Below are 10,363 nucleotides of genomic sequence, written 5' to 3'. Positions count from 1 at the left end.
TTCAGTCCTCCTGCTTTCCAGTCTCGGTAAACAAACATTAGTTCAGATCAGAGAGTGTGGACACAAGATAACCCCTTCCACAAACAGTGTGTGATTTTTAAAGCTAACACAGCAAATATGCTGTCTCCCACCCGACCCCCTCTTTCCTTGGAAGAGAGAGTCTCCTCATAACTCGCCGTCAAAGAGTTCTTTGATGTGTTCGACTCTCTCTGCTAAGGTTGCTACTCACCGGCATGAGAAAGTTTAGAGCTACTGCTCTACCTTTGTGAGGTTGAAGTTTCAGGTCAAGCTGAGACATGATCTGCAAAGCTTGCCAAGACCATGTCTGATCTCAAATTGCCCCTGGAATACCCAAAATAGTTCATCTGGTGTGCCGACATGTATATCACACTGCGAAGCTGAACAGCTTTGATTACATAAATGGGTACTTTCGCAGTCTTCTGTTTCTGTGACTCATAGTGGCTGTTTTCCAAAAGTCTGGGACCCATTCTTTTAAAAGAAAAAAAATGTAAAGTATTTTCCTTTTTTATAAGTCCAAAGGAACATTTCACAATAAAAATCCTATTTAAAAGAAGGCTATTGCTATTATGCCTCTGTGCTTCTGATTTAGTTTTATCCAAGTCCCACTGATGTCAATGGGAGTCTTGCCACCAATATTAATGAAATTAGATTAGGCTCACAGATTGTAAGATTCTAGGAGAAGGTCTTTTGCCAGAGGCCCCTTTGTGGCCAAGGTGGGGTGTCTGACTTATTATCTTGACCCCCATTTTATTTTGTTATATGATTAAGTTATTCTTGTGTGTCTGCATTGATTATAATTTTCTAAGTATTCTAAAATTTTCTAAGGGGTATCATCCCATTATTGCCTTACCTTTTAAAAGGCTAAAGTTGTGCACCTTAATCCACGTTTAAGACCAATATAGAAATGCCCCAGTTTTCAGAGGGAGTCACAAGAAGTTGTGGATGCTGAGCATCTAATCTGAACAAATGATAAAAAAGGAAGTTTGGGAAACTAAGATTTCAATTTCAATTAATGAAAACTCCAAAAGTCCTTTATGTAAAATATACCAATACTATTGTTACTGTGTATCAGTGATCCTTGGCTTCTAGAGTGGCCCTTTGGGAACAAGAAATATTTTAGATCAGCCTTCAGGCTGCTCTAAATTATACTTGAGGGTAGGATCACCACATACAGATTGATAGAATACAAAAATAGAGTAAGGCCACTGTCCCTATCCCAATCCCCAGTCCTGTAGTGGGTATAGCCGCACCAGAAAACCTGGGCAGCACTGTCTACCACTAATGACTATGAAGAAGATAATGAGGATTTTTTTTTTTTATTTGAAATTTGTGTTTTAGTGTTCTGGTTTCCAGCTTTAAAGTATTCCAGTTTTCCTATTCTTAAACAATGCAGCTTCTATAGGAATAGGAACTGAGCTTGTGTTGCAAAGTCACTATTAGGAAGGGGCCATCAATCCGTAAATTAAAAAAAAACCTGCCAAATAGACAGCAACATTTAAATGTCATGGAAAAGTAGGTCCCAGAGTAGGAACATTCAGCTGCAAAAACATAGGCTCCATGAAAGTGTAACCGTTTCAATGTGTGGAAACTGTAACTCTGTAGGTGGCAGTAAGAAAGCATTTCCTTCTCATAGCCAAGAACCACCTTAACCCCAAACCATATCAAATATAAGATTAAATCAGTGCAATCTTTCCATAGCACATTTTCAAACACCATGGTCTGTAGCAGTCTATCAAGTGAAATGTTCTGAGAACCACAAAAACTAAACATGCTGCTTTGATTTAGAAAAGCATATGGGATCTCTTTCAGTTGCACTTGGCAGCTCTTCTTGGTTAGCTGAGCTAGTTTGCCTCAGTTCTGTGTAGTGGGCAGTCTAGTGCCCTGATTAAGCACCATGGGAATTAATTGATACATAGTCTGGTTATATTTCTGTTTCTTTTAGCTTATAGACAAATATGAGAAGCAAAGATCCCTTCTTCATCAGCTACTATTATTTCAGCTGCCACTTTGGTTTAAGATAACATTGTCTATATAAAAAGATAGTGGTTTTTCTTTTCTCTAGACAAAAATACACTGTAAGATTTAAAAAAATATTTATGATCTAACTGAAATCAGTAAAAGCCAAGTAATTCAAAGATAATGATAACTAAATCTGTATGAGATATACATGATATACATAATGATGACTGAATCTACTCTTGGGAAGGTGTAGCAGGACACTAAGGTGCCTGCTCCTCTTAGAGCACAGGTAAGAACCCAGGTGCAGGTTGCCAGGACAACTGGTTAATGATGGAATTGGCCGCACCTGCACCTGGTCAGCTGGCTGGAGGAGGCAGGGCCCTAGGCACATATAACCCCCAAGGCTGGGACCAGGCAGTTAGTCCCAGCAGCCAAAGGGGAAGGAGCCTCTAGGAGAAGGAAGGGCCCAGACATGTGATAGCTGGTAGATACACTACCCTTAGAACAAAGGGGGAATCCCAGGAGCCCATAAGGTATCCTTGCCTACTAGGCACCGAGCCTCAGAAAGGGAGTTTTACTCTTTTAAAGGGGCAGAGAATGATGTGAGCTCTGTGTTAAGTTACAGCCCAGGGACTCATGGTGGTTGGTGGTTGAGTGTGTGCTGTCTGATAACAACTGGTAGTTTGGGTGAAGCTATCTGGCCCACTTCCACACTTGAGACAGGGCTGAGGGGAGCTCAGCACCAGAAAGGGCACCGCACTTGAGACAGGGCTGAGGAAACCCCAATGAGGACAAGGAGCCAGATTAATAAGAAGCCTAGGCAAGACAATGCCTGTATCATCTGCGAGGTTTGGGGCGTGGTAAAGGGGTGGTAGGAGCCACGCATATGGCCCATAAGGCTGAGAGACTCGGAAACCATCCACAGTGAAGCGGGACATCAAACAGGGTAGAAACAACAGGGTTAATAGGATCTAGCCTGACTGTGGCCAAAACTAAAGCTCAAGGGCAGCCTCCCTATATTTATTATACCAACAAGATGTGGTGGGTGAGAACGAGGGTGTTTGTAGGGTGAAAGACTGGCACGGTCAAGGACCTGAGGGGGGGCGGGGAAGACGTAACACGGCCACCCCTAGGTACCCTATCCTGTTACAGAAGGATATATGTATATTGTTATATATTAGCCTTAACTTCTCTGAAAGATCCTTATTTTTTTTAACTTAATTTTATGTCTGTCTTTCTTTTAACATCATTGCCGTCTTGAACCCTCCAGATTTTATCTTATCAAATAAAATATGTTATGACTAGTGGGCAATAATTGAGATACAACCAGCTGCAACTACATGTCACTTCAATGCTTCTGAAGAATTTTAACTCTAATTTATATGATACCTGCTATAAGCTTATCTTCAATGTCTGAACTATTTTTGTACCACCAGTGCAATTCTAGGAAGATAATACAAATGTCTTTTAGTTTCTATAGACTGGTTCTAAACACTTATAGATATATTTCATCTTTTGTTATATTTTATAGAATCTTTACCTAAGAGTTCTATCATTAAGAAATTTCCCTAAGAGTTCTATCATTAAGAAATGAGGGGAAAGGAGGACTATACCCTAAATTCTGTTACCTTTTATGTACCTAAATGACACTTATGCAGAGTTTGTTCTATTACCCATGCAGTAATTGGAGCATAAGTATTCAAACAGTTACTGCACATGCTCAGTACATGGTCAGAAAGCTATGCCCTGGCTGGACAGCTACATGCATGCATGCATGCATGCTCTATATGCATGCAATAGGTGTGCATAAGTCACAAATTTCTGCCTGAAAGTGAAAGCCTATGATAAACAGGTGTTACCCAGAGAGGGAAGCCATTTGATGTTTTAGCTCCAATAGCTGAAGAAATAGAGGCCTTGTTTTTGCAGGAGGCTAAGGTGCCTGCTCCTTTAAGGGCAGAAACTGCCTAGGGAGAGGGCCCTAAAAGCTAGACAGAAGCCCACAGGTTCAGGCTACTATGGCAACAGGCTAAAGAGTAAATTAGCCTGCAGCTGCACCCGGTCAGCTGACCGGAAGAGGCAGGGCTCTGGGCATATATAAACCCCAGGGCTGGGACTAGGGAGGGAGTTCTCTGTCAGCAGCCAAGGGGGAAGGAGCTCTCAGACAAGGAGCTAACAGACATACTTGACTGCCTGTTCTACTCTGGGTAGGATTAAGGGGCTCCAGGAGCTCACCACAGGCCCTAGCCTACAAGGTACTTAATTTTAGGAGAATTTTGATTTTTGTTAAAGGGACAGAGAACCCCTGAACTCCTCCTTTTATGATATAGCCCAGGGGCTCATATTTTATTTGCTGTTTATACACTGGTGGATTGGACTGAGGGTATTGGGGAAGGAGGAGGCCTCATTGAGGGGGCCCACTACAAGGTGGGAACCCCAGCACCAGAGAAGGGTGCAACAACAAGGGGGTGAGCAGACCCCAGCACCAGAGAGAAGCGCACTGCCAAAGGGGGTGAACAGACCCCGGCGCCAGTGTAGAGCGATGAGACGGGGCTGTGGAGAGCCCGGTGAGGACCAGAGGCTGAGATATAGCAAGGCCCCAGGAAAGACAACATTTAAATACCATCTGCAAGGCTTGGGGCATGGTAAAGGAGTGGTTTTGGAGCCACACATCTAGCCCATAAGGCTGATGGGGTCCTGGGAGGCATCCATTTTGAAGCAGGACCCAAAAGGGGTCTAAGAACTCTCAGGGTTCAGTGGGGTCCATCAAGACCGTGTCCAGAATACAAGCTTGAGGGCAGCTTCCTGATTTATTAGAATTATCAAGAAGATGTGGTAGGAAAGAAAGATGGTGCCCATGGGGCAGGATTGGCATGGTCAAGGAGCCCTAGGGGTATCACGGCCATCCCTGGGGACCCCATACCATGACACTTGTCCAGGAAGCAGGAGACTTGGGGTCTAGGGTCTTTCTTGCCCAGTGGACATTAGAACCTGCATCCTCTCCAATTTACCACTCCATTGTTGTAACCACAACAACGTGGCCTAAGAATCATTCAGTTTCTTTCTCCAGCTTCCCTTTCAAGCTAATTTCTTTCTTTGTACCCCAAAATCTAACAGGGGGACATATGTGGGACCAGGAGGGGACACAGTAGTGGGTGTATGGCTCACTGAGATAGTTGCTGCTTTAGTCCAGAGTAGGCCTGGGTTTCCAGTCTAAATCTTTATTCCCAATGGGGCAGAAATTTTCTACTGTTTTCCATCCATTTTATCCAATAACTGTTAAATATAAGGTGCAATGGCTCAGCTTCAAGAGGAGCAGAAGGAAAGACTAGATCAACATCTAAACTGTGGCATTGTGGTTAGAGTACTGGGCAGTCTGTGAGATTCAAGTTCAAATTCCCTCTAATTCCAGTCCTACTTCTCTATGATTCTAATGTAGTGTAGCTAATACCTGTGTTTCCTGGATGAGTGTCCTAACTACTCAGCACAGGGGCTAAAGGACAGGAAAGTTCTCCTCCTGGGTTTTTTTTGTGACTCATGCCCAGGACGTTGGCATGTACTTATGTATGTAGCCACATAGCAGTCCAAACAGTGTGTATCCTACTGAGCACATGCAGTACCTATGTGGATGTTTATGCATACACACTGTACAGGGTATAGAATCATAAACTATGCATAACAAACACATAGTCACTTCTGCAGCTTGGCAAGTGCCATTTAGTTGCATAAAGAGTAATATTATTCTGCCCAAAGTCTTTATAATTTACTCCTCCTTTAGTCCTATAGTATGAAGTAATGATATTTTTAAAACAAAAACCCAGGAAATTCTAGTGGTAACACTTTTGGAGTCATGACAGTTTGGTTCTGTTTTATACCTTGATTAGCTAGCCCAGTTTTGGTGAGAGTAGTTCTTAGGTGCTGCTTTCAGGATACAGGCTAACTTATTCAGGGACACTTGTACATGTGATGCCATTACTATGTACACGTGATGAAAATGTCATTTTGTGTGGCTTAATGGCATCACACTGTACATGTGCAAGAGTTTTGGGGATGTTAAATGAGCTCGCATTGTTGCAAATTAAACTACATCCCAATGTAGTTGAGTTTGCAATGATGCATTGCAGCTATTAGTCAGCTCACTGCACCCCCCCCTTCTCCCCCCCAGATGCAGGAGAAGCGGGCAGGCTCCGCAGAAAAAAAGAATCAGGCCCCTCACTGCTGCTGCCTTCAGGAGGCCCCTGCTGAAGGCAGAAGCAGCAAGGGGCCAGATCCTTTTGGTTTTTTTTACCAAAGCATGCCTCCCTCCCCGGCAGTCAAGTTGCCAGTAAACCGAGCAGTTCCTGAGCTGGGAGGGGTGGTCTTTCCCTCCATGGTGGCAGTGCCTCCTGGGGCCACCTGGGTAGGCTGGTAGCGGGCCAGATGCTGCCCTAGCTCAGGGTCAGGGAAGAGTTGGATCGGGCCTGCTGCTGTCTCCAAGCTGGGGCAGCATCTGGCCCACTAGCAGCCTGTCCGGGTGGCCCCAGGGGGTGCTGCCACTGTGGAAGGAAGGACCATGGCCCCCTGAATCTCATTGGCCACTCGGCCTGCTGGCTGCTTGCCCCCCTGCCCCTCTGCTGCAGGTAGGTTCTGCTGAAGGAAAAAAAAAAAAAGATTGGGTCCATAACTGTAACAGTGATGGAAAAATAAAACCCCTAAATTGAAATGGTGGGTGGGGCGGGGCAGGGGTGGTAAATCCTGGGGTGCCCTTTACTTACAAAAAGTGATCTTCACCATAAGAGGATTGGAGATCACTTCTATAGATATAGCTTCAAAGCTGACTTTTGCCCGGAGATGTATATCATAGCTCACATGATTTCAGTGGAGAAGGTGAAGTGATGAAGTTGAAGAGTTTAGCGGTGGGAAAGGGACTCTTCTGTTTACAATTATGGGTGGGCAAATATGACCCAATAATAAAAAGAATCTCTTAACAAAATAATGGTTCTTCTCTTTTTTTAATTATTTGGATTATATCTTTCTCTCAGACTAAAATGACCCAAAATACTGTCTTGTTTTAGTGCCAGGGTTTAAAGTATTTGCTTGAATTCTTCAATAGAATTTAAAAATTTTCTAATTATGTCTGTTAGAATTTTGCCTCGGGGCAGGCTGAAGAAGGTCTTCAGGGTTTGGCTTATTTTTTTAGTATTGTTTATTTTCCAGTTTCTTGAGGGTACATTGCTTATAAATGCATGTTTGTTTTAATAGGATAAAACCACATTAGGAAATATTTCTTACAATATTTTAGTAGAACAGCAGTTTTACCATTTTTATAGCTGAATGTCTACTTCACTTAAAAAAGGGTACTGCAGTTTCATCTCTTTAGAGCCCAGTCATTGACATCAGAAAAAGACTAAGAGCAGGGGGCGGCAATGTTTTTGGCTGGAGTGCCAAAAACACGCAACCTCAACCCACGCCCCAACTTGGTGTGCTATGAGGGGTCTGATCCTCCTTCCAGGCAGATGGGGGAGTAGGGGTCAGGTTTATGCTGCCTTTGCCCCTTTTCTGCTGTGTGCCCTTAGGTGGGCATGCAGCCACTGCCAGCCATGGAGCCCGGGCTGCTCACAGCAGGCAGGAGGAAGGCTGCAAACAGCTGCACCAGGGTCTGGAGCCCAGCACTGGCTCTGTGGTGGTGGTGGCTGCATGCATGCCTGGGGGTGCATGGCAGGGAAGGGGCCAGGGTTGCACTGCACCCTGAGGTACATGTGCAACCACCACTACCATAGAGCACCACCAGGGCTCCAGACCCTGATGTAGTTGTTTGCAGCCTCCTTGCTGCCTGCTACAGCTGGCCTGGGCTCCGGGCAGCTCCTGCCTGCTACAGAGCCTAGGCTACTTGCAGCCTCCCAGCCACCTGCTGTGAGCGGACTGGGCTCCATGGCTGGCAGCAGCTGCCCAGAGCCTGGGCTGGCAGTGGTGTGCCAAGTAAAATGGCTTCATGTCCCATGCTCTGGCATGTGTGCCAGGGTTTGCCCACCCCTGACTTAGAGTACAGACAGATGTCACACTAAGTGTTGATCTGTGCAGATGTTTGGGGAAGTTAGATTGGGCCAAAAATGGCTAGTCTAATCTAAATTAGTTCATTCAAGGTGGTGAACTAAGTTAGATCAGGAATGGGTTAGCTCAATATACCAAAATCTGTACACGTTCAGAGCACAGCCCCAGGGCTGGGAAAACCGAAACACTTGCCCCACCCCAGGGGATGTGCTTTTCGTACCCCCTCACCTCCCCCTCCTTCCAACCAGGCTATTTTTAGCCCCTGACCTCCCAACCTCCTAATGGACAACCCCCTCTGTGGACCCACCAACCCCTGCCCACACAGACCCACTAGTTTCCTACACCTCCAATCCCACGTATCCCTTCCCCTACCTTGATTTACTTAGAATGGGTTCCTGGCATGGCTCCCAGCATGGGTGAATGTCTGTACAAGCAGGACCCAATCTAAGATCTCACAGATCTTTGGGCTTGATCCAAACTCTTGTCAGTCCGAGAGATTCTCCGTTTACTTCAGTGAGCATTTTGATGAGTCCCTGAGTGACTACAAATTAACAAGCAAAAAGAAATCAACCATTTCTTAGTGAAGAGTACATTTAATGCTGAGCATTTGGTTTTATAATTGTGGCATTTATCTTCATATCTGAATTTGCTTTCTAGTATATTTTGCTTGGACATCTATGAATATCATAGGGACATGTGGGAGAAATGCAAGGAAGAGTTTTGCATATTGGTTTCATTGCTGTCATTCTTGTGTATTAAATATTTGTCTTCCCTCACTCACTCTTCCTCTTTACATTTTCACTGTACCACCCTCTATGCAATTTATCCCATAATGTTTTTAAAAAGACTTTTTTCTTTTTCTTTTTCTCTTTCATATGATAAAAATGATTTCTTCCTGATGCCCTGCTCCTGCACTTTACTGTGCTGAATTGCCCACTCTTGAAGAAATCTTTTTATTTCATTGTCCTGGCAATACTAATTCCTTATTGATTTGACTCACCACTTTACTTGGACATGATGAACCCTTTTGGGAAGCCCCTTCACCCTCAATTATTTAAGCTTCTTTTTCCTGCACATTTTGGGATGAGTGAATGTTTATCTGATCATAGGCTGCTCTGTCTCAATTTACTTGTATTGCTAGGAAGCTCTTCTGATATGTTTTGGAGATTTTAGTTAAGTCTGTAGAAGCTCACCAATTTGGTGTTCTTGTGAATATCTCTCTATAATCAGGTTCATTAGGATCTGTATTGGGCTACTTTACACAGAAGTCACTTTCTCAAATTCCTGGTTCTTGGCTACTGTCTTGTCTTGTCCACTGCTCCAATTTTGAACATCCCCCATAGCTTGACCTTCAGGATTTCCTAAGTCTATGTAGAACAATAAAGTCTTAATTGATTCTCTTATTAGCCTAATTATTAATTAGGACTAATTATTCTTAAAGGTATTTGCTGCTCTCACTTATTCTTCTCACTAGATTTGGGCAAAGCTGCCTGTCACAAAACCAATTCTGTCAGTTGTTGTCCTAATGAAGTATCTCCCATCAAAGTATGTCACATAGGGCACTGACAGATATGCAGGTCCATGCTCTAACTCGTGGTGCTTCACAGAAAGTGCCATGAGTTAGAGCAACCCTCCTGACACAACAGATGTTTGCTGTTTGGTTGGGAGGATTGAGGGGGGTAAATCAAGGTCCAGTTTGGAGCCCATCCAGTGGAGAAAGGCTGCCTACCTGTAGCATCTCTCCCCTAGCCCTGCCCTCTGCCAGCTCTGGTGCTGTCTGCAGGATGGGAGTGGGGGAGAAGAGAGGGGAAGGGAGAGAGAGCTGGGCTGGGGTTTGTCCAGCTTCAGCTGGAGGGGGAGGGGCCTGGGGGTGGGGCTGTGAGGCAGGAGGGCTCCAATCCACCCCCTCTCCAGATCAGGCTGGACAAACCCCGGTTTGGAGCTCCCTGCCCTCCCTTCTTTCCCCTCCCCTCCTGGAGATGGTACTGGGGATGGGGCTGAGCTGCCTCTGCCCAGCCCTGGTCATGTGCAGGGAATGACATGAGCACCTTCATCTGAACCCTCAGGTAATGAGGGTTCATTTGTTGCATGATTGGGCACTTTTAAAGTATTCTACAGCCATACACTTCTGTCAGGACTTGGCAGTAGAGCATGTTCAGAGGGCCTATTGCATGAAAAATGTCACTTCTCTCGGAGCTTCGTGGTCTCTCAGCATCTAAGCCTTACAAAATTTCTCTCACACATATTCATCCCTTTTAGAAGCTTCTTCCTCGCATCAAAGTCTGCAATGTTAAATTTATGGGGAAGAGGTGTAGTATGTGAACCAAAACTCTCATGGCATTTCCTAATTACAACA

The sequence above is a fragment of the Alligator sinensis genome, unplaced genomic scaffold (genome assembly GCF_000455745.1).
Source record: "Alligator sinensis unplaced genomic scaffold, ASM45574v1 scaffold262_1, whole genome shotgun sequence".
NCBI lineage: Eukaryota > Metazoa > Chordata > Crocodylia > Alligatoridae > Alligator > Alligator sinensis.
The sequence above is the reverse complement of the archived record's forward strand: the minus strand, read 5'-3'. Positions refer to the sequence as shown.